The sequence below is a fragment of the Helianthus annuus genome, chromosome 12 (assembly GCF_002127325.2).
Source record: "Helianthus annuus cultivar XRQ/B chromosome 12, HanXRQr2.0-SUNRISE, whole genome shotgun sequence".
NCBI classification, from domain to species: domain Eukaryota; kingdom Viridiplantae; phylum Streptophyta; class Magnoliopsida; order Asterales; family Asteraceae; genus Helianthus; species Helianthus annuus.
This window is the reverse complement of record NC_035444.2, coordinates 42,160,065-42,185,231: the sequence shown is the minus strand read 5'-3', so window position 1 is coordinate 42,185,231 and position 25,167 is coordinate 42,160,065. Positions and strand designations below refer to the sequence as shown.

The window sequence follows — 25,167 nt, the reverse complement described above, 5'->3', positions numbered from 1 at the left end:
CACCGTTGGTTCTTGTGGTTTCTGCCAAATTTCAATGTCGGGTACTAATAGTTTTTTGTTGCAAAATCAGATATTAATGTTATAATTTGTTACAATGTTGAGTACTAAGCGCAAATCTTGTCACAATTTGAGTACTAATGCCAAATCTGTAGGTCCCCTATCTCGTATGGATCGTCACAAAACTGATAATCTACCAAGGGTGCGAAATCCCCTTGATAAACCGAACACAACAGGAACAAGAACACTGGATGAAGAACACGAACACAATACAATCAATCTGGTCTTCTATTGATTATCCAACACGAAGTTTACAATCAATTCAAGACTCACAAGATAGCGTCAGCTACACACATTTTCTGACATCAACAAAATCTTGTTAACTTTTTTGTTAATTCTTACTAAAATGTCCTTTAATATCTAGAGGGTCTATTTTTTAATTAATTATATTTGACAAAAATAATGTAAAGTTTTATTTATATTTATATTTTTTATATTTTCTGTTTTATTTACATTTTTTTATAAAATTAAATGGATTTGAAGTTTATTATTTATAAACTTTGGGTTTATATATAATAATATGCTAGTAGAGCCACTTGAAGAGAGGACCGTCGCCGGAGGTGGTGGTTGCTAGCCGGATTGTGAGAGTCGAGTTCGGGCAAGAGTGTGGATAAGGGATGGTTGTGAGATCGGTGTTGTTGTTGGTGGTGGTGGTTAAGGCGGCAACGGTTGCCGTGGTGGTTATGGTAGTGGCGGTGGCGGTGGCGGTGGGTGACAGTGTGGTGGAGTGGTGGGGGTGGTGGTGTAGGGTTGAGTTGAAGAGAAATGAAATGGGTTTTTAGATCTGGATGTATTTGAGATTGTTTGGACTAAAATGGTCTTCCTTGTGATTTTTATTATTTGTCACATGTTCTTCTATTATTGCTTTCTACCGTTCCTATCCAAACTACATTTCCTATTTTATCCTTTCCCTTCGAATCATAACCAAAATTGACAAATCCTCAAATTAATAAATGAAACTTGGCGGCTTTAAATACTTCTTCATGTTTCTCAAACAATTTTATTCCACATTCAATTAATCAAAGATATATATTGGGCCCAGAGTCCCCACTAGCCACTACTACACGTATGTATGTTGGCCGATAGTTTAACGTTTACAAGTTTTATATGTAAGTTTGATTTATTCGATTCATGTCATCAAGGGAAATGACTTAACTTACAAATGACACCTCAGCTTGACTCAAGATCAAGACTCCTTACAACTCGCACCAATAGCATAGGATTTATGTGATTCATCTTCATACCTTTATGTTGGGTTTGTATACAACAACCTTTCAAATCATAATCAAATAAATGGCGACTTCATAAGCCAAAAAGTAAAATATCTTGTTCAAACAGATTAACAAACACAATCGAACGAACGAGACCTCTGTTCATGTTTGTTCATTTAACTAATCGAACGAAATTTCTTGTTCACTACTAGAAAAGTGGTCATTTTGCTACGAAAATTTCCTACGCAAAATATTGTATTACAAATTCTGACACATTTGTGACGCGATTCTGACAGAAAGTAAAATCATAATTTTCTAAACAGAATTGTAACAGAATCGTGACACAAATATCAATAACCCAGTGCGTTAGAGATGAACATGCATTTGTCAGGGAACTAGTATTCTTAAAAGCCCTAAAGTAAAAAATTGCCACGATCTCATAAGTGCCCAAAGTAACCACCAGTTGCAACCATAATTACACTTCTGCCATTACCTTTTAAACTATTAAACCCCAATACGCCATATCTTCAATCACAATAGGTTTGCCAGATTGAAATTGAAAACCCTAAATCCCCAAATTTCATCAGTTTGTTCTAAATCCTCAAATTCATCCATCAGTTCATCAATATTCCGATCATGTGGTCGGAAAGATACAAATCCGGTGGATCGTCACGCATCTCCGACGAGAATCACCGGCGAGATTCACATCTCCGACGCGAATCACTGTCACACGCAGCTCTAATATACTCACCGGAGCTCCGTCTGCCTGAGAAATCTACCGCTCTAATTGTCTTTGCATAACCGTTCCGGTACCGTCCGTCAAAACTCAACAGCTTGATGACTTCAAACAATTCGTCATCGAAATCATCAGCCGCAGAGACGTTATTCGAATATATCATCAGTCGAAATCCGCATCTATAACTCCACCGGTCAATTTCGTTTCGGCGAATTCCTCCGGCTACAGGTACCTTACGTTCAGTATCAATTCGTACACTAAAACAGAGCTTAAACGATTGGAAAACGGTTAATTTTGGATCTAGAATGGATTCGGATCCTCAAGCAATTTGTGTGTTCAAACTCCCATACGTAAGAATTAGTCGATCTGTACGTACGGATGATTAGGTTTTGTTGATTGAGTACCTGTTGTTGATTATTATTCCACTGAGGCTTCGTGAGCTCTACTAGCACTGTTATGTTACTGTGTGCATTGAACAATTTCTGAATGAAATTTCTTTGCTCAATTAAAGACTTGTTTATGATCTGATTGTTGAATTGAGAATTTGAAGAACAAGGAATAGGTTGTCAATATGTACGTAGTCTAGTTAGGTTTTGTTGATTGAGTTACCTATTGTTCTTGATTGTTGTTATAATTTAGAATTTGTGAATACGCTAGTATTGTTTAAAGCATGTGTTTATGATTATGTTATCATGTTTGAATAATTAAGTACTTATTATTGCCGAATCGAAGGCTTGTTATTGACCTGGCTGTTGAATTGAGACTTTGAAGAACGATGAGTGAGTATTAGGCTTATGTAATTTGATGCAGCTCTATCTGGTACATTGGTTCCACAAATCGGGCTGCTAAGGAATCTGCAGTACTTGTAAGTCATTTTAATCAACTAATAAACTAATAATCTGATTAGGTTATAATTATATGATTATCTAATTATTTGATATTTATGCATACCTGCAGGGAGTTATACAGCAATAACATAAGTGGCCCGATTCCTAACGATCTTGGAAATTTGACGAATTTCCTGAGTTTAGATCTTTATCTCAACGGTTTCTCTGGACCCATCCCGATTACATTGGGGAAGCTATCAAAGTTGAGATTCCTGTATGTTTGCTTTTCTAATCATTTGAGTTTTGTTATTAATGGTAACAATTATTATCCAATATTTATCTGTAAAACTATATGTCTGATAACAAAAAGTAAGTGCTGTGTTATATTATAGAATGATTAGTGTTTTCGTTATGTTTATAGGCGGCTTAACAATAATAGTTTGACTGGTCCAATCCCTATGCAGTTGACCAACATCACATCGTTGCAAGTGCTGTGAGTATTATTTATTCTCTTGATATCATGTTGCCAGGCTGGGTGGTCAGACGGGTTGGGTAATGAGGCGTTCTTTTGGTATGGTTGAACTGAGTTGGGTTCACCCGAAACACTTTTGGTCCTTTTTTAGAGTAAAATGCCATTTTCGTCCTTGAGGTTTGGCTAGTTTTGCAACTTTCATTCAAAGGTTTGTTTTTTTGCATCTGGATCCAAAAGGTTTGAAATCTTGCCATTTCCATCCGGTTCGTTAACTCCATCCACTTTTCTCCGTTAAGTCGGGGGCATTTTCATACATAAAGTGAAAAAGACTGAATTTCCCTTTAAGTTAATACTTGTACATTATGCTAAATGCTTGTACATAAAGTGAAAAAGACTGAATTGCCTTTTAAGTTAACAAAAAAGACGGAAATACCCTTGACTTAACAGAGAAAAATGGATGGAGTTAACGAGCCGGATGAAAATGGCAGGATTTCAAACCTTTTGGATCCAGATGTGAAAAAACAAACTTTTGGACGAAAGTCGCAAACCTGGCCAAACCTCATAGACGAAAATGGCATTTTACTATTTTTTTTATAAACAATTAATAGAATGTTATAGGAGGTTTTATGCATGAAAAACACTGTGACCAACTTTTGACCTGTTTTGTTTTCTTAACCTCCCCTGTTGACCCATTGGAGGTAAAAATAACCCGAGTCAACCCAATTATAAGTAAACGGGTCGAGATTGCCACCTCTACTCATTTGTTAGCCGTGCAATATTGCAATCACATTAAAATAGTTTTTAATACAGGGATCTATCAAACAATCATCTTTCAGGATCGGCGTTGATTATGTTGATGAATCATATTAAGGATAATTTCAACACTGCTTTAGTGATTTTATTATATTTGCATTGCTTTTATACGTCAAATTACTAACGGGAGGTCACTTACTGCAGGTTATAAACCTTAAGGAAGCGAGGGACTTCTCAAATGACAAGAAGTTTATTTGTGCTCAAGGTAAGTTTAATCAATAATCTGATGTCATAAAGCTAAGGCTGTGCAAATGAAGCATGAGCCGGTTCCAGCGACCTAGCAGCCATCACAGACGTAGGACGAATTATGTTTGGCAACCTTCAAAATTGAAACTGATGATGTTTACTTATCATATGGGGATAAAAAATAGGAACTGTTATTTACTCGTTTTTTCCGCATTTCCAGTTACCTAAATAAAAAAGATCATTCTGTGCAGGAAGCAAGTAGTCGGGTTAGCAAAATTCTTCACGGGTAGTTCTATTCGGGTTCTGGCAAATGAGGATTCACATACGTTCCTACATTTGGGTTAAAGGTTATGCAAACTCTTGTGTATTTCACTTCAAGAACTTTTAGCTAGGTTTATGACACGTTATCTTAATTCGTGTGTTGATATGAAAAGGTGTTGGTTGTGCAGGTTTACATAGTTGCCGTTCGAAAAGGCACTTCGCGCTAATGCAAACTCGATATATCAAAGTGTTCAGCAAGATGTCCTGCAAGGTTTACTTTCATCTCTTTTGATACCTTTAACTCGCAAGATGGGGTGGGTTGGGTAACCTGTCAAAATGGGTCCATTTTTATTACGGGACGAGTGACTTGCAAACCTTTTTTGTCCATTTAGTGTACAAAAACCAACAAAAACCATTCCTAACCCATGTCTCGGGTAAAATTTCACAGGGTACGTACAAGAATTCTTGCGGACGCTGACTGGATCGACAACTCTCCTTCAAGAACATTCACCAAGAAAGTTAAATTATGTAAACATGCCACAATGGTGTGCATTCAGAAGAAGATTGATGATTTTTGACGTGGTTTAAACATATTCGAAGTATATTGGATTTAAAATAGTTTTTGTAATTCTTTTGATGCATTTTCTTGTAATATTTTAGCAAATAAAAAAAAACGGATTTTTTTTTGTTTTTTTTAATTTTTTCAGTATTCCGTCACAAATGCGTTGCAAAACTTTAAAGTTTTAAACTAAAAGGCGTAGGAAATGCGTCACAAATTTCTGACGCCATATTTTTGTTGGAAATGCGTTGAAAATTGCGTAGTAAATGCGTAGTAAATAGTTTCCGACGGGGCTTTTTCCAACATCAAGGTTTTGTTGCAAATGCGTAGCAAACTTGAGTTTACTACGCATTTGTAACGAAAAAGCTTGTTAGAAAATGTCAAATTTCTAGTAGTGGTTCATGTTCGTCTTGCGATCAATCCCTCTCATCGATTCAGATTCGCCTTGCGATATTCATCGTCAATTATCGGCACTGATTGGGTTTGACAAAAACTGGTGACTTTTTTTCTATAACATTACTCAGTTTTCCTTTGTTCAAAACCCTCACTCTTTTCTCTTCGTATCTTCTGTTTATGGTATAATCAGTCATTGTAATTGCCACAGTTTAATTACATATTCCTGTTTAACCGATTACTAATTCAATCTTTTTCTGTTTCACTATTTCAAACCCACCTCTCTACAGGTTTTCAATTCTTTCTTTAGATCTTTAGTTCTTTACTGTTTGCCTTTATTATTCGATAAAATCCCTTTTGTAATTCTTTAAAATCACTCTCCTGCTCATTACTCCACCTTCACTTGTTTCTTCTACTCAACACTACGATTCTCACTGGTTTGAAATTCATTGAGAAACTAGTTATTGTAAGTTGCACGCCAGTTGTTCGATGAAATGTCAAGAAGAAAAACTATTTGTTTTAAGGCTGAATGTCAGTTGTTTACTACAACTGATTGAATAATCAGCTGTTTCAAATAGTTTCCGTTGGGGTTTTAGATGTGATAAAGATGTAGATGTCGGATTCGGAACACCGAAAATAGATTAGGACTCATTTTGTTTCTGTTTCGAAAGCCCGCAATGGATTGAGTGTGGTGAACCTTAAAGGGAGGTGGGGCAACTTGTCGTTGCCCCCGCAAACCTATTACTTTTCGTTATTTATTTCCTTGCTCAGCACGAATTTCCCTTAAACTTCATTTGTATTTTGAATTGTTGATGCCCGGGTCTGGAGTGGGGGTTTTGTCTGGGGCTTTGACTGTTTGTGGGGCTCCATCCGAGGAGGGGGTTGTTGGTTCCTCAAGGGGTGTCTGGTTGTGCACTTTTAAAAGCTTCCATTGTTGCCCTGATGGACAAGCAGGGGCTAAGGGGTTCCCGAGGTTGGTGGCCCATATCAAGCGGCTTCATTTGTCTTCAGATGACAAGAAGTGGGCCATGCGGGATGCCATAGCTGCGGATAGGGATTTGTTTGTTTCAGTCGGTGAGGCTCTTAAGGTCTCTGGCCAATGGTTATGTGGGGAGTGTATGTGTTTACATGCTCTCAGTCGGGGGTGCCACCATGCAGATGGGGTGGCACGATTCAAGTTGGTTATGGGAAATGCAGAGGAGTTTATGGTGGGGATTCCCACGTCACATGTTGGAAAGAAGATTGTTTCTTTTGGAGGTATGGGGGTGGACGTGAGTCTACTTGATCGTGTCTTCTCTCTTCCCATCAAAACAGTTAAGAGCATCCCTCATAGTTGCCGAATGGCCTTTTCCCAGGCTTTAACAGCATCTTTGTGCAAGGTGGCGGCTACGCCAGAGTCTGTTGAGGCGTGGGTGAGACTTTTGTTGTTGCCACGTTGCACATTGCGGATTTTCAGGCCTTCTAATCGTCAGGAGCGCAGGTCGGGGAACAGGAAGGCCTTACAATGTCTTAGTATTCAGCGGGCCCTGGCTGCGTGGGGCAATGGGGATGGTTTTGCTGAACTCATCCTATCACTTTTTGCCGAACCATCAGACGTGGTTACGCGCCCTAATGAGCCTCCCCATGGGTCTAATAATTCTAGGGTGGGCACCAACGTTAAGCAATGTTTACGGAAAGTTGCAGATGGTCATTTCACTGCGGCGGTGAAAGTTTTATGTTCTTCGGGGGTTGCACCTCTTGGTGAGAATACTATGAAAGCTTTGGTGGCTAAACATCCTGTCCTACCTCCTCCGGTTATGCCTGGGTCCTTACTATCGGAACCACCCCTTATTGTGGATGTTGATAACGTTCTTGGGTGCATTAAATCCTTCCCCAAAGGGACCTCTTGTGGGAGGGATGGGTTGAGGGTACAACACATTTTGGATGCTCTTTGTGGAGAGGGGTTAGTGATTGCCTGCGGGCTGCTTAAGGCTATTTCTGAGGTGGTCAACTTGTGCTTGGGTGGGAGGTGCCCTAGGGTCTTGGCGGAGTTTGTTGCTTCCGCTATAACAACCCTCGGTAAAACCGACACCTCGCATGATAATTATGTCACCCTAATATATCTTTAAATATATCAACTTGTCTTTATATGCACCCCGTATGTGAAAACCGAGCCCCAAAATAGATTATACTATATAAAATAAATAAAAACAATAATTATTAAGCTGAGGCGGGCCGCGTAGGGCCTCACCTCAAGCTTATGCGGGCCGCGCGAGTATGAAACCAGACTTCGCCAAAACTATAAGTTAAGGCGGGCCGCGTGCAAGGTAGCCCAAGTTCATGCGGGCCGCGAGCACCTGGAGATCTGGCAACGCCCTGGGCCGCCACCTGGCCCAACACCCGTCGAAGCTATACGATGACTGGGCCAAGCTACGCGTTGACCCAGCCTTGACGCGGGCCGCGTAAGCTTAGCCCATATGTCACGCGGACCGCGAGAAACCCCAGATCAGATCCTATAAATAGCACGCATCGGCTTCATTCGACGATCGCTCAATTTCTTTCTTTCTTACTAAATTTCCGAGTAGTATACACTATACCCGGGCATTATACCCCCTAAAATAGCGAGGTTCTGCTACGATGTAAGTATTATAACCCCTGGAGACGTATTAGATACGCTGCCCGATTGATCTAGGGTTCCGTAACGGCTGTCGTGGTTCTGCCCGACGTAGTCGTTGGAATGCCGTCTCGGGGAGGGTATTACTAATGTCAAAATGGGTTATTATACTAACACACGTGCATTTGTGTAAATTATAGATATTCACCAGGAAACCCTAAAGAATCACCTAAGACAGCAATGTGAGTTAATCCTCTTTTTATGTACTCATTTTTGTGAGTTGATCCACTTTTTGTAAATCTTTTTGTTAACTGTTTTTACAAAACCTTAAATTTCCATGCGAATAACAGTTATTGAGTATTTGTAAGAATACAATTACAGTCGGTAAATTTGGGGTTTTGTATACAAAATTTGTTACCACCTGGTAAAGGAGTAACATGACCATAAGTCGGAACGACATTACCGTGTGGTGGTAATTGATATAACTTGGAAACAAATGTAATTGCGGATGCGCCCTCAATACTGTTCACTGTGAATTTTTATTTAAACTTGATTAAACTGGGATTCACTCACCAGTATTTCCCACTGACAAAATGTTTTTAAAACGCGTTTCAGGTAACAATATGTGAAAGCCAAATAGAAGCCAGCTGGACAGCACTGAAGGCTTGGAAAAGTGGCAATAAAGTTGCCTAAGAATAAAAGAGATGCTTTTTAATAAATAAATAGGATTTATTCCTATGAAACGTGTGTATTGAAAACTTGGGTTTTACCCATATGTTTAATATTATAAAACATGGTGGTTTACTCTGATTAAAATATTTCCTAGCTACGGTCCTGATGAAAATTTCCGCTGCCAAATTGGATAAATAAATGTGATACCACCTAAACTGGCTCACGGCTGCCCGTTCCCGGGAGTTAGGGATCGGGGGCTGTGACAGAAGGTGGTATCAGAGCTATGCCACTGATTCAGCCACAGAAGTGTTCTGCTGACATCAAAATTCAAAAGTGTTAGGAAATAAATTATGGAAATACGTGTATAATTGTATTTCTTGCTCTGTGTTATCTGACTATTTGTTAGTTTACAGTATGAGTGACCAAGGACCTTCTGACGCTTATCGTCAACTATCTGGTTCGCCTAGGAGCGAAGGCACCTCCTCTTCTCAGCCTGCCCTCTCAGGGTATTCTGCTGACACAGAAGAAGGGATCTTTGTGTTTAAGGCTCAGTCTGAAGAGCCATTTCCTCAGAAAAAGAGGGGATGGTTCAGTAGGGGAGCGCACGAGCGTAGGAAAAGAATGAAAAAGTTGCAGGAACAGCGAGTGTTAGCCGCAGCAAAAAGAGAAACTGATGCTTATAATCAGGATATGCTCAATAGGGGTATCGCTAATATCCATATTTTAGCAACCACTGCTGCTGACCCAAACCTGGAACAAATGCTAGCACCCCAACCACAAAATCCTGATCAACCCATGGAAGTAGAAGACCAGATAGAAATGCCTGATTTCAACCCGGAGGAAATACCTAGGGTACCTGCACCTGATCCTCTAGACCCAAACAATTACGACCCCTGGTGGGACGATGTTAGGGACTACGTGCAACAAAATCCAATACAGGAAAATGTGCCAATACCCAACTTAGGAGCTTACCCAGGGTTAGATCCTCAAGATCCCTACAACATTAGTGATGCATATGTTAGGGAAATTTTAGAGAATCCATACCCGTACCAGGCCCCTATGCCTCCATATCAGGAACCCATACCTCAGTTTCCAAACCCAATCCTAGAACCTGCACCCCAATGAGTGCAGAAAATGTCCAGGAACTTAGGACTTTTGGGGAGGAAATTTTAGAAAGCAGTGATCGTATGCGACAGGTGGGAGAACGCCTCGTATGGAAATACGATGAGCGTAATATGGATTTTTGGATGAATCCATATCAGTGAAGGTGATGGTAGAAACAGTAATAATAATAATAATAAAATAATATATGTGTGTATGTGTTAGGAAAAAAAAAACTACGGATGCTTATTATTAGTATTTTAGCTTTACATTCCAGTCAGTATTGTAATTTAAATTTCAGTACTAGTGTGTAATGATGCATACTATATAAATAGAGTAAAAGTCGCAATGCTCGGCGTTTTTGGTTAAACGTGCGTGTCATGTGATTGGATATATTCAAATATTAATTGTGATATTAATATTTGGTAAATGTTTAAAATTCAGATGGCCGACGAAGGAAATCAAGATAATCTGAATAACGATAACCAGAGTAACATTAACGTGGTTAATGAGAATCCGGACAACAATAACAATGGAAACCAAATGGATAATAGTGTCGTTCAACATATAGTGGCACAAGGAATTATAGATGCAATGCCATTTATTATTCAAACAGTTCAAGAAGCGAATAATAAAAGTAAGCATAGCTGTAAACGACCAAGTGAACCGGAACACAGCGTGAACAATGGACCCGTACTTCAAGCGCCCATTCCCAAAAGAAGAAGAACCATGCCATATGGTTGTTCTTACAAAGAATTCTGGTCCTGTAAACCAATAGAATTCTCGGGCAATGAAGGACCCATTGCAGCCCTACGCTGGATAGAGAAAACTGAGGCTGTTCTAAAAATAAGCAAATGTGCTGAAGAAGATAAGATAATGTTTGCTTCAAATCTGTTTAAAAATGCAGCCTTAGAATGGTGGAACACTATCCTCCAGTCAAAAGGAAGTGATAGGATTTATAACATGGAATGGGAGGAATTTAAGAATACGGTAGAAAGAAAATTCTGCCCTCCCAATGAAAAGGAACAAATAGCAAATAAGTTTCTGAATCTGAGAATGACCGGAGTAGACAGTAAGGGTTACACTACCACATTCTTTGAATATGCTAGGATAGTACCTACCCTTGCATCACCTGAACCGGTATTAATCTCCCGTTATATCTGGGGCTTAATTGGAGAAATTAGACATGTAGTCAAGGCAGCTAGACCCCAAACTATAGAAGAAGCTGTAGAACTAGCCAATACCTTGACAGATGAGTTAATCCGTACTAGAGAAGAAGACCAGAGAAGAAACCTAACCCAAAGGCTTACTCAAGAATTCCGTTCTGGGAATTCCAATCGTAGGAATGTAGGTTCTACCTCTGCACCATACTGCAAAGCCTGCAAAAAGAAGCATTCTGGAAGATGCTCTACTTACTGCAATTTCTGCAAAGCACCAGGACATAAGGAGGAGACATGCAGAAGAAAACCAACTAATGGGACGTGCTTCAATTGTGGAGAAAAAGGTCATATCAAGCCAAACTGTCCAAAGTTAGCCCCAGCTGCGAACAACAAGAACACTAAAAATGCTAGAGCATTCGTTTTAACTACAGAGGAAGCCAGGATGATTCCAGACGTAATTGCTGGTACGTTTTTAGTTAATGATATTTTTGCTAAAGTATTATTTGACTCTGGTGCCAACCAAAGTTTTATTAATACTTCATTTTGCAAACTCCTAAATCAATCATTAACTAAACTACCACAAGAATGTCTAGTAGAAACTGCAAATGGAGAAACTGTTAGGATTTCTGAAATCTTGCAGGGGGCAAGAATAGAAATTTTTAATCAAAAATTTATGGCAAACCTTTACCCAATGAATCTGGTTGGATTTGATGTAGTATTAGGAATGGATTGGTTAATAGCCAATAAAGCCAGTATTTTATGTGATCAAAAGACAATTCAATTAAAATCACCAAGAGGTGAAAAGATCTCAATTAAAGGAGATAAACCATTTAGATCCACTAAATTCATCTCTGTGATGAAAACTGCAAGTTGTATAAGGAAAGGATCTATAGTGTATTTGATTTCTATAATCACTAACACTAAAGGAAAAGAGTTAAAAGACATTCCAGTAGTGTCCCAATTTTCAGATATCTTTCCAGAAGAATTGCCAGGACTACCACCAGACAGGGATGTTGAATTCAGAATTCACCTATTACCAGGGACAGCACCGATTGCCAAAGCACCTTACCGTTTGGCACCCGCTGAAATGCAAGAACTGAAGAGACAACTAGACGAATTGTTGGAGAAAGGATTCATACAGCCAAGCTCATCGCCATGGGGAGCGCCGATTTTATTTGTCAAGAAGAAGGACGGATCAATGCGTATGTGCATTGACTATCGTGAATTGAACAAAGTCACGATTAACAATCGATACCCGTTACCGAGGATCGATGATTTGTTTGATCAACTTCAAGGAGCTCGATTTTTTCTCTAAAATCGATTTAAGATCAGGATATCATCAATTAAAGGTACAGGAAGAGGATATTCCTAAAACCGCATTCAGAACAAGGTATGGTCATTATGAATTTAATGTCATGCCATTTGGTTTAACCAATGCCCCAGCCGCATTTATGGACATGATGAACCGAATATGTAAGCCATATTTGGATAAATTCATAATTGTCTTCATAGATGATATTCTAATTTACTCTAAAAGTAAAGAAGAGCATGCAAAGCACTTGCACTTACTTTTAAGTTTATTGAGAAAGGAGAAGCTTTATGCTAAGTTTTCAAAGTGCGAATTTTGGTTAGAACAAGTACAATTTCTCGGACATTTAGTTAACCATGAAGGAATTCATGCAGATCCAACAAAGATCGAGGCAATCACCAAATGGAAAACCCCAGAGTCACCAACCGAGGTTAGAAGTTTCTTAGGATTAGCCGGTTATTATAGAAGATTTATTCAAGATTTTTCTAGAATAGCCATTCCTTTAACTAGGTTAACCTGTAAATCTGTTAAGTTCAAATGGGGACCAAAACAAGAAGAAGCCTTTAGAATTCTTAAGCAAAGATTAACCCATACACCGATACTAGCGTTACCAGAAGGAACTGAAGACTTTGTAGTCTTTTGTGACGCTTCTAAGTTAGGTTATGGATGCGTATTAATGCAACGTCAAAAGGTTATAGCTTATGCATCTAGACAGCTTAAGAGTCATGAAAAAAATTATTCGACCCATGATTTGGAATTAGGAGCCATAATTTTTGCCCTTAAGATTTGGAGACATTATCTATATGGTAGTAAGTTTACCATATTCACGGATCATAAGAGTTTAAGATATGTCTTCGGGCAAAAAGAGTTGAATATGAGACAGAGACGCTGGATGGAGTTGCTTAGTGATTATGATTGTGATATCCAGTATCATGCAGGAAAAGCCAATGTGGTAGCTGATGCTTTAAGTCGAAAGTATCATGAAAAGCCAAAAAGGGTACGTTCTCTTAAATTAAAAGGAATGATTAAGGAATTAGAATAAGGAACAGATGGAATTTGGAGATTCCATAAAAAGAGAATGTGGATACCTAAATTAGGAAATTTACGTCACCGTATATTAGAAGAAGCTCATAAGTCTAAATATACGATGCATCCAGGAAATGATAAAATGTACCAGGATTTAAGGAAAAATTTCTGGTGGATAGGAATGAAAAAGGATGTAGCAGCTTATGTTTCTAAATGTTTAACTTGCTCACAAGTTAAAGCTGAACATCAGAAACCCTCAGGTTTGTTACAGCAATTAGAAATGCCAGTCTGGAAATGGGAATTGATAACAATGGATTTTGTTACCAAATTACCCAAAACAAGAAAAGGTAATGATACAATCTGGGTGATTGTAGATAGGCTAACCAAATCAGCCCATTTCTTATCAATGAAGGAAACCTTTAGCATGGAACAATTAGCTAAATTGTATGTAAATGAAATCGTTTCTTTACATGGCATACCTTTATCAATTGTGTCTGATAGGGATAGCCGTTTTACCTCTCATTTTTGGTCAAGTTTCCAAAAAGCAATGGGAACCAGGATAAATCTAAGCACAGTTCATCATCCTCAAACGGACGGACAAAGCGAAAGAACGATTCAGACAATGGAAGACATGCTTAGAGCTTGTGTAATTGATTTCGGAGGTAATTGGGACGAACACTTACCTTTAATAGAATTTTCTTATAATAACAGTTATCACACAAGTATCAATGCTGCACCATTCGAAGCACTTTATGGACGAAAGTGCAGAACCCCAGTCTGTTGGGCAGAAATTGGGGAAAAACAATTATCTGGACCCGAGATAGTACAGGAAACAACTGATAAAATCATTCAAGTCAAGGAACGACTGAAAACAGCACGTGATCGACAAAAGAGTTATGCCGACAACAGACGCAAACCATTAGAATTTCAAGTGGGAGATAAAGTATTATTGAAAGTCTCTCCCTGGAAAGGAGTGGTAAGATTCATCAAGAGAGGAAAGCTTAGTCCCAGGTATATTGGACCTTTCAAAATTCTTGAAAGAATAGGACCGGTAGCCTATCAGCTACAACTGCCAGAGGAAATGGCAGGAATACATGATGTGTTTCATGTATCTAATCTCAAAAAGTGTTTAGCTGATGAATCACTCGTAGTACCTCTTAAGGATATAGAAGTTAATGAACAACTCAAGTTTGTGGAGAAGCCTCTGCAAATTGAAGATAGGAAAATTAAGAATCTCAAGCACAAAAGACTAGTTCTAGTCAAAGTAAAATGGGACTCCAAAAGAGGACCCGAGTACACATGGGAGCTTGAATCCGAAATGCAAAAGAAATATCCACACTTGTTCCAGTAGATCTCGAGGACGAGCTCTAAAACAAGGTGGGGAGGATATAACAACCCTCGGTAAAACCGACACCTCGCATGATAATTATGTCACCCTAATATATCTTTAAATATATCAACTTGACTTTATATGCACCCCGTATGTGAAAACCGAGCCCCAAAATAGATTATACTATATAAAATAAATAAAAACAATAATTATTAAGCTGAGGCGGGCCGCGTAGGGCCTCACCTCAAGCTTATGCGGGCCGCGCGAGTATGAAACCAGACTTCGCCAAAACTATAAGTTAAGGCGGGCCGCGTGCAAGGTAGCCCAAGTTCATGCGGGCCGCGAGCACCTGGAGATCTGGCAACGCCCTGGGCCGCCACCTGGCCCAACACCCGTCGAAGCTATACGATGACTGGGCCAAGCTATGCGTTGACCCAGCCTTGACGCGGGCCGCGTAAGCTTAGCCCATATGTCACGCGGGCCGCGAGAAACCCCATATCAGATCCTATAAATAGCACGCATCGGCTTCATTCGACGATCGCTCAATTTCTTTCTTTCTTACTAAATTTCCGAGTAGTATACACTATACCCGGGCATTATACCCCCTAAAATAGCGAGGTTCTGCTACGATGTAAGTATTATAACCCCTGGAGACGTATTAGATACGCTGCCCGATTGATCTAGGGTTCCGTAACGGCTGTCGTGGTTCTGCCCGACGTAGTCGTTGGAATGCCGTCTCGGGGAGGGTATTACTAATGTCAAAATGGGTTATTATACTAACACACGTGCATTTGTGTAAATTATAGATATTCACCAGGAAACCCTAAAGAATCACCTAAGACAGCAATGTGAGTTAATCCTCTTTTTATGTACTCATTTTTGTGAGTTGATCCACTTTTTGTAAATCTTTTTGTTAACTGTTTTTACAAAACCTTAAATTTCCATGCGAATAACAGTTATTGAGTATTTGTAAGAATACAATTACAGTCGATAAATTTGGGGTTTTGTATACAAAATTTGTTACCACCTGGTAAAGGAGTAACATGACCATAAGTCGGAACGACATTACCGTGTGGTGGTAATTGATATAACTTGGAAACAAATGTAATTGCGGATGCGCCCTCAATACTGTTCACTGTGAATTTTTATTTAAACTTGATTAAACTGGGATTCACTCACCAGTATTTCCCACTGACAAAATGTTTTTAAAACGCGTTTCAGGTAACAATATGTGAAAGCCAAATAGAAGCCAGCTGGACAACACTGAAGGCTTGGAAAAGTGGCAATAAAGTTACCTAAGAATAAAAGAGATGCTTTTTAATAAATTAATAGGATTTATTCCTATGAAACGTGTGTATTGAAAACTTGGGTTTTACCCATATGTTTAATATTATAAAACATGGTGGTTTACTCTGATTAAAATATTTCCTAACTACGGTCCTGATGAAAATTTCCGCTGCCAAATTGGATAAATAAATGTGATACCACCTAAACTGGCTCACGGTTGCCCGTTCCCGGGAGTTAGGGATCGGGGGCTGTGACATCCGCGCCCCTCACGCCCTTACTAAAACCGGACAACGGGATAAGGCCTATTGTTGTGGGTGCAATTTGGAGGAGGTTAGTTTCTAAGGCGGCTATGAGGGGGGTCGGGAAGGAGATGGCTAAATATCTCGGTGATTTTCAATTTGGGGTGGGTATTCCTAGCGGGGCTGAGGCTGTGCTCCATAGTGCGAACAGGTTCTTAAACGTGTTCCACTCAGATGGGTCGTTGGCCATGATTACTATTGATTTCTCTAATGCTTTCAACCTGGTGGATAGAACCGCCATTTTGTCAGAAGTTCGGACCAGATGCCCATCCATTTCCTTATGGGTGGATTTTCTATATGGACAGCCGACCAGATTATATGTCGGAGACGATCATATTTGGTCCACCACTGGGGTTCAGCAGGGAGACCCCTTGGGGCCTCTTCTCTTTGCCTTAGTTTTGCATCCCCTCATTCATCAGATACGAGATACATGCAAGTTACTCTTCCATGCTTGGTACTTGGATGATGGTACGATTATAGGAGATGCTAAAGAGGTGGCTAAAGCTTTAGAAATCATCAGGACTAAGGGGCCCTGTTTGGGGCTTCAACTTAATGTCAAGAAAACATAAGTTTTTTGGCCATCGTGCAATGGAGTTAAGGTGCAAAAGGGTTTGTTTCCTAGTGGGATTGGAAGGCCGGTGTTGGGTGTCAAACTCCTCGGGGGCGCTGTTAGTCGGGATGCGGGTTTTATTAGTAGGTTGGCCGTGAAAAGGGCATCTTGTGCAGTGGATCTGATGAGCTATCTTCCACATCTGCGGGACCCTCAAAGCGAGCTTCTCTTGCTGCGTTCTTGCATGGGTGTTGCTAAGTTGTTGTTCGGCCTCAGAACGTGCCAACCCACGTTTGTTGGGGAGGCTGTTTCAGTTTTTAACAAAGGCCTTCGGAGAGCTATCGAGGATATTGTGGTATGCGGGGGTCCGTTTTTTGGGGATCTTCAATGGAGGCTTGCATCCCTTCCGACCCGTTTTGGGGGTTTGGGTTTATGTTCGGCTGAGGATGTATCTACGTATGCTTTCGTGGCATCGAGGGCGCAATCTTGGAGTTTGCAGGACCACATTCTTCGGGACAGTGGTATTGCCGGGTTAGATTCCGATTATGTGTGTGCGTTGGATTGCATGCACATGTCCCTTCCGGATTTTGATATTGGCGGCTCTAATAAGGACACCGCCCCCCCTAAAGCCCAGAATGCTTTGGCGAGTGCCCTATTTAGTAGAATTGTCCAGAGTTTGGGAGAGAAGTTTAGTCTATCCCCTCGTCAGAAAGCCGTGTTCGATTGTCTACGGGCTCCTCATGTTCAAGATTTCCTGACAGTCATCCCCATTGAAGGACTAGGCCAACACATGTCGGAAGTGGAATACCGGGCAATCCTTAAGTACCGGCTAATGATCCCTCTGTTTCCGGTTGATGAGCCCTGCCCCGTTTGCCGCAAGGTTTGTTTAGATACTTTTGGCGAGCATGCGGTTCATTGTAAGGAGTTGCCTGGTTTTAAATACATGCATGATTTGGTAAGGGATATTCTGTTTGATATTTTAAAGCGGGCAGGGATTTCAGCAAAAAAGGAGGCTCCGGTGAACTTTCTGACGAATCCGCTCGATGGGAGGTCTACTCTTCGACCAACCGATATTCTTGTGTTTGGGTGGGCCAGGGGAAAACACGCTTGTGTGGACCTTACAGGAGTGTCCCCTCTTGTTGGGCTCAGGGATAATGGGTTTGTTGCTGGCCAGGCTGCATTGAAGGCGGAATCAAGCAAGGTCGCTAAACATGAGAAGGCTTGTTTAGAGAATCAACATGTGTTTATCCCATTCGCCTTTGATACATTTGGTTCCCTAGCCCCTGAGGCTGTGGAATTCTTAAACAGGGTTCAACGGGTTGTGAATAGTAATCTCTCAACCTTTAAGGGTCGTTTCGTCTTTAGCAGGATTGGTTTTGCAATTCAAAAGGGGGTTGCGGCGCAGCTTGTTGCCCGTTTACCTGCTACTTTTTTGTAATTTGTTACTTTGGCATTTTAATGAAAATTTCAGTATTTATTTCGTTAAAAAAATCATAATAATAACAATTCAAACAAACAAAACTCTAAATATCTAACCAAAGGTCTTTAAATGTCTATGTTCTTAGAGTTAGGGATGAGATCAATATTGGCATTACAATGAACCAATATTGTACTGCATAGTATGGATGCCAAAATTTAACTAAATTCAAAACCGAATACTGTACCGTATATGTTTAGGCATGACAAAAAGCTCGGGCCTGATGGGATACCCAAAACAATCGGAACTGATATACTTGTAAACCGATGGGTATGGAATTTGAAATAAAATATTTCATGGGTTGGTATGAGATTAGGTGATAACGACCCGATTATCTCAAGTTATATACTCGTTTACCCAAACCATATACCTGAATCATATACTGGTTTTTTTTTTTTTTTTTACATTTTTGTTTTTGTATTAACCCTTGTCTACTATGGGCCTATGCCTTCATTCTATTAGATAAATTATATGGAAAAAAACTCTTTACCTTTAGCATATCTATTTTATTGTTGTAGGATAGATGTTTTAGGGCATCAGCGGTGACATGGTTGATGATACTTTAGCTTCATTATATGGAAACCTAAAGTAAGCAGTATCTCAAGTACAAATAAACCTTTTTAAGGTGTATTTTGGAGTTAGTGGCGAATCTTGACCCGAATGACGGGGGGTCGAAAACGTATATACCCAAAAAAATTTATACGAAAACTACATATATAACACTATCGAGCGAAAAATTCGGGGGGGGGGGGGAAGGATAGCAATATAATGTGGAATTATTTTAGAGTAACAACTTAATGAAAATAATTTACTGTTTTAGATATGTATTTATGATACTAGTAGGGTGCCCGCACGATGCGGCGGGAGTAACACTTTGCATTGTGACACCCGTTTTTCGTAATTTATTAACCCTTTGGTGATATATTGTATACTACATCTGTTAGTTTCTTATTGATAGTATCGTTGGTCTATATATACCATGAGCCTAACAGTATATCCATCAACCCAACCCAACCCAACCAGACTCGACCCGACCCGACCCGACAACATGATGGATGCGTTGTAAAACACTCCATTAACGTTGAAAATCAAACTAAAATAGTATATGTCGTAGACTGACACTATGCTACAACATCACCATCTTGTAGTATGCTTTGAAATTACTCGTATATGATTAACAGGGGCAAAAAGAAATAGTTACAATTATTGGCTTTTTATCTAGTTTCTTAAAGCTTTTAAACATAAACTATTATACACTTTATTATTTGATATATATATATATATACACGCAATATAAAGTCGAGTATTTATTCGTTATAATTTGACCCTCATATCCTTATGTGTTTAAAATATATGTACAAAAAGAGATTGATGTACAACGAGTAACTATATGCTTAACCGTGCATAATTATACACAAAAGCTCATAACTATTTACATATTTTGCTCAATTACATGCATGGTAGATAATTATTACACACACAAGTATATCACTCGCCTAAAATACACATTTCGCAACTAAGAGATATGCTTCGCATGAGAAAAAAATCTTACTATAGAATTTTCTTAATTACTTTACATAACTTTTAATTAGTAGTTTTAGATAATAATAATAATAATAATAATAATAATAATAATAATAATAGTTTTATTTCTTACCTCCATTAAAATTTAAAAAAAGAGAAGATACTATTTCTTACAAATATATTTGTACTAATGAATATAAGAATAGTAAATGAACACACGTTCATTTAGAAATATTTGTACTAATTAGAATAGTAAACAGAACATGGAAAAAAATTTGGTGCATCTTTCTTTTATTATTATAACTTATAAATAAAAAATGTAGAAAAAACATGCAACAAGGCATCAAAAGCTACTTTTGTTATCATTTTCAAATAGTTTTGACTCTTTGTCTAGGTAATTCACAAAAACTTAATCAGCAACCATGACATGCCACCAAATTAACAACCTACATTGACTTCTTGCCATACGTATAGACTCCACCTTTCCATCATGTAGACCAAGTAACAGATAGATACATTCCTAGTCAAATTGGTGCATTCTAAACATAAAACATCACCCACCACTTTCTGCACATGATTCGCTATCTCGATAGATGACCTCCCGCACCCTTAAGCGATCAGAGCATTAAGTGGGTAGGGCCGCTGCATAAGGAAGCCATCATGAAAGATCATCCATACGTGGTGGGTAATAGCATAGACGTGCCACCCCTGCTGGTTTTGTGACCCGCATGCTCCTTTGTACTGCCCGTATAACTTGTTTGAGTACACTTCATTTATATATCCACTTGTATTTATGGCCGAAAATGATCTTGGGCTCTACAGACCAAATAAATAAATTATCAAAATCGAAAACATTAATAAAAGAGCAAAGCAAACTGGATGAAGAAGAAGAAATAAACTTTACACTTTTTCTTAACTTTTGCAACCAACTTAAAATTAAGCACAAAATCGAACCAACTTACATTTATTACCAATTATTATAAGTAAAATACGTGACCGGTTGTAGCAAAAAATGACACACTCAACCAATAGCATGACATTTCTTTTGCTCTTTTCAGTACTACTTACATGGCATCTTATATGTCAATGTTAGCATACATGTATATGCCACATGATATAAATAACTTCTAAAACTTATATCATTTTTTGAGATTGGTTTCCAGAAAGAATAATATATTGCAAGTTAGCTTCTATTTTGCTCGCATTTTAAAGTTGGTTGCTAAAATAAATAACAAGAACATGTAGTATTTCTATCTCCTGCAGTTTGCCAAATGAAAACATAAAACAATAAGAAAAAACCTTACCAGACGATGAGATTGAGAACCAATGTTATGGCTTTTTGATGCAAAACCATTTGCATTTGAGAAAGGGAGAGAATTGGAACCGCAACTCGATTGTCACCTAAACAACGCTTTGTCCCCAATAAGCCTTTACCATCAATGTATTTACAGTAGAAGTTTATAGGTTGCATTAAACAAATTGTTCCGACATACATCAGCTAAGATAATACCATTTAGAAAATTGTTCTCCAAGAACCTGCAATTTTCACAATATAAAAATTTACTTGTTAACTTCCAATAGAATTATTTTACAAATAACGGAAAGTGAAAAAGGTCTTCACAGCTTTCGAAGAAAAAGAAGATTGGACTAACCTTCAGGCATCGATCCATTTATTAAGTTATCTGAAAAATTACTGTACATAAAAGGATTCATGCTTCTTAGTAACTGAGTTGTAAAAAACTAAACAAGATTGGTATTTCTCATGTAGAATGCATAATAGATTTCAATTTGATTTGATTTACTGTTGATGGAATAAGAACCTATAAAACAAACCAGCGACCAATCAAACCATTTAAAGTAGCAGGAATACATCTAAGCAATAACTATAAAAAAAACAAAATTCAAAGATGTACCTGGATATAGAGCAATACCAATAGCAAACCAACAAGCTCACTACAGCAGCAGCAATAACAACTGAACCTCTAGAAGACTGGGACAAATTAAAGCAACAAGCTCTTGCTTGAACTCTTTGACATAAATTTATTGGTTTCAAACACATCCAACTCAAAATGGTCTACAATAAAATGCAATTATTAACAAACACGGATCAACATAGCCACATCGACTCATCAGATCCAAAAGATATGTAAAATGGAAATCGAAAACGGAGATAATACTGATCCTTTATTAAGCATAACCAAACCACGTACCATCATCGCTTAGGGGTCGATTCCTCCACCAAACCAAGAGCTTGCAACCTTCATATTATAGTAGTCTCGAATTAGTTCAAAACAACCTCACAACTTGTTTCAAGGAAACAAAGGCACACCACATTCGTTGCCTAAGACTAAACCGGTTGTAATTAATCAAAACCGAGTCAAATACATTCAAAACTCACCTTGTAACTGCTGAAAATTGTGACTCCAATCAGCACCTTCGTGAGCAGCCCCTAACGGGTTAGAATCAACTTCAACTTCATCTTGACTCACAACACTCCCAAAATCGTCTCCATTTGTTAGGGTTTACCCATTACGCACACATGCAGCAAATTAGATCAAGATCAGCAGTTCTAAACCCATAAAATGAGTTGCTTACCTGGTTCATGCTGGGAACCGAAAGTCTAAACATCCCTTCACCAAAACAACTCCCTGCTTGTTTGCAGCTTGACCCGAATGATTGATCAATAACCTGTAAATCAACATCAAGTTATAAGTTTAGATAACCAAACTTAATCTAACTCGTATCCTTCATTGAACTTACTTACCATGGGTTTTTGTAGGGGGCAAATTACATCTGAATAATTCTCCTTAAATCCAGCCATTGCACAATCTATATAAATTTAAATTCCCAAAAGTCAAAATTCCTTCCGTATTCATCATTCATTAAATATATCATGAAACAAATAAAGCGTAGACCATACAAAATTCACCAGTATTGCAATAAAGAACTTCAATTATCAGATATGTTGAAATTACAAAAATAATAACTGTTAGAAACGAATTGATGTAAATCAATGAACTAATGACGTGCTAAATAAAGGTAAGCTAAATAATCGATTAAAATCAATGAATAGGATTCTTAAAATTGTGTGTCGAACACAAATAAGACTGGAAGCAAGAAGATATGTGCTCACCGAAGTTTTGCCGTAGTGGCCGCTTTTTCCACCTAACTCTGCCGCTATCGTGATCGCTTATATTGTCGTCGGTTTCACTACCGCTGCTGGAATGCCGAGCGAGAAAGAGTAGAAAATAATGTTTGGTATTACCGGAGAAAAAGAGAAAAGGGGAGAAGATGGGTGAGTCGTCACTTCCATCTTCGCCGAAAATTATAGAGAGGGAGAGAGTGCTGAAGAAGCATTAGGGTTTTCAAATTTTGAATTAGCTTTCTCACATACGCACGTGTTTGGAAGATTTGAGGGGTTAAAAGGTTAGGGGCTAAAAAATAAATAATGTTTAAAAGACTAAATTACCTTCATTTTAGGGGGTCAATCTATAAATAAAGAGGGGGAAAAGTTCTTATTTTTGGATTAAAGAGGGAGGAAGTCTAACTAATTACCTATAATTATGTTAAATATCAAGGATCTAAATGTAATAGATTAAGGGACTAAAAAATAATTATGATTTAAAAGACCACTTTATCCTCATTTTAGGGGTTTATTTATAAATAAGGGGGAAAGAAATTCTTAACTTTTGGGAATCCCTACCTCATGCATTATAATATAGCATAGATTAAAGCGAGTAGTACTTATAATTTGGATAATTATTTATAATATGATGATGAGCACAATCGATCGTATTTCAATTCATAGTCAAGCACTATTCTAACATTCAAGCTACTTATTAAACGTAGTGCAAAGATGCCAACTGCCAAAACAAACATAATACATCATATAGCATCCAAACAGGTGGATAACTGTATGAATTTCTTTTTGGATGCAAGTAAAATACAAAATTCGGGCAAAGTTTAATCAAATATGATACCCACATAATCAATCATTATGCTCAAAAAAACGCGAACGACAATTTTGGGCTCCAATGGAACTCTTATGACATGTAGTCTCCTAAAACCACTTTATAATCTGCTTCTAGAAGGTTTTTTCTGTTTTAAACGGTTGAGATTTAATCTCATCCTCATCCAACGGTTCTAAATTGAATATTGTTTTCTTTGACTTTAATAAGAACATAAAAATTTATAATTGTATATGAAGGGGTATGGTCCCAAATATTGCGCCGACCAATCAGCTCGCGCGCGGGACCATACCCTTAGCAGACTAATTTGGTATCGTTTCCAACCTCGCGCTAGCCAATCAGGTGTAACCTAGGTCGCGTGCGGGGTTAGGATAAACACAAGACCTGATTTCACACATGGCTCCTTGGATGAAAACCTTCACTTCCAGGACCTTGCACAGGCTACACGGGATACCCCGATGGCCGCGCAGAGGACAAAAGCGTAGGTAATCCAAGGACAAGTACTAAAGGTGCAAGTGACAGAGCAGTGGACCAATGAGCATCCAACAGGCTGTATCCAATCGTGCTCCACGATTAACAATCGTACAGGAGACAAGAAGATACACAAGAACGCATACGTGGTACCAATCAGCATGCGCCGACATCTGCTCCACGATCTCCACTTAGCCGTTGATGACAGATGAGACAACAAGGACAACAGTCAGGCCACGTGGACCCATACAGCTTGCGCCAGCTTCCCTCTCGCCCAAAAGCACCAACAGCCGTGGCAGAGAAGACAAAACGGATATTCATTGGTGTTGACTGCAGGCCCAAGGCCCATCAGCCCATCTCCTTCCACACCACTCCGGCTATAAATAGTGACCTTCATCTCTAGGTTTAAGGACCCAACTTCCTTGCTCTCTCACTCTTAATCACACACTTATATCCTTAAACAACAACAACAACCATACCCAGTAAATCTCACAAATAGCAAAGCTACTTATAGGACTTATATCCTCAAAGCATATACTTATTCTCACGCTCAGTGTTGCAAAAATCGCGATTACTCGGCAATTAATCGCCGACTAGTCGCTAGTCGGCCTCATACTAAGTAATTTTCCACTAATCAGTCAAAAAATCGCTACTCAGTCAAAGCCGGTCCAAGCCGCCCTAGTCGGCCCATTTGAAATCCTTACAAAACAGGCCCAAGATTACAACTTTAGCCCATTTTCCTTATCCCTTACCCTAATATGACGAAGAATTTGAGTCGGAGAAAGAGGATGAAGTAGACGAGGAGATTGAATACGAGTCGGATGGTGTCGAAATCATTGAACACTACGGGGATGACGATTACATTTGAGCTATTTGTTAATGTTT

At 38.8% G+C, this 25,167-nt stretch overlaps 2 long non-coding RNA genes across 8 annotated transcripts; one reads left to right on the top strand and one right to left on the bottom strand.

The window, feature by feature from the left end:
- Window positions 1-3,034: 3,034 nt before the first annotated feature.
- Window positions 3,035-4,147, top strand: LOC110896650. Its single transcript, XR_002568054.2, has 3 exons — window positions 3,035-3,105; window positions 3,253-3,324; window positions 4,114-4,147. It is a non-coding gene; the product is annotated as an uncharacterized LOC110896650 (long non-coding RNA).
- A 16,030-nt stretch (window positions 4,148-20,177) lies between these two features.
- Window positions 20,178-23,234, bottom strand: LOC110894794. Of its 7 annotated transcripts, XR_002566690.2 has the most exons (8): window positions 22,977-23,234; window positions 22,608-22,672; window positions 22,242-22,531; window positions 22,054-22,101; window positions 21,757-21,917; window positions 21,496-21,536; window positions 21,148-21,379; window positions 20,178-20,659 (listed from the first exon to the last, which is right to left on the bottom strand). It is a non-coding gene; the product is annotated as an uncharacterized LOC110894794 (long non-coding RNA). The 7 variants fall into 7 exon arrangements; XR_002566688.2 differs by having other exon boundaries at window positions 20,184-20,659; window positions 21,496-21,917; XR_002566689.2 differs by having other exon boundaries at window positions 20,184-20,659; window positions 21,148-21,663.
- Window positions 23,235-25,167: the final 1,933 nt, after the last annotated feature.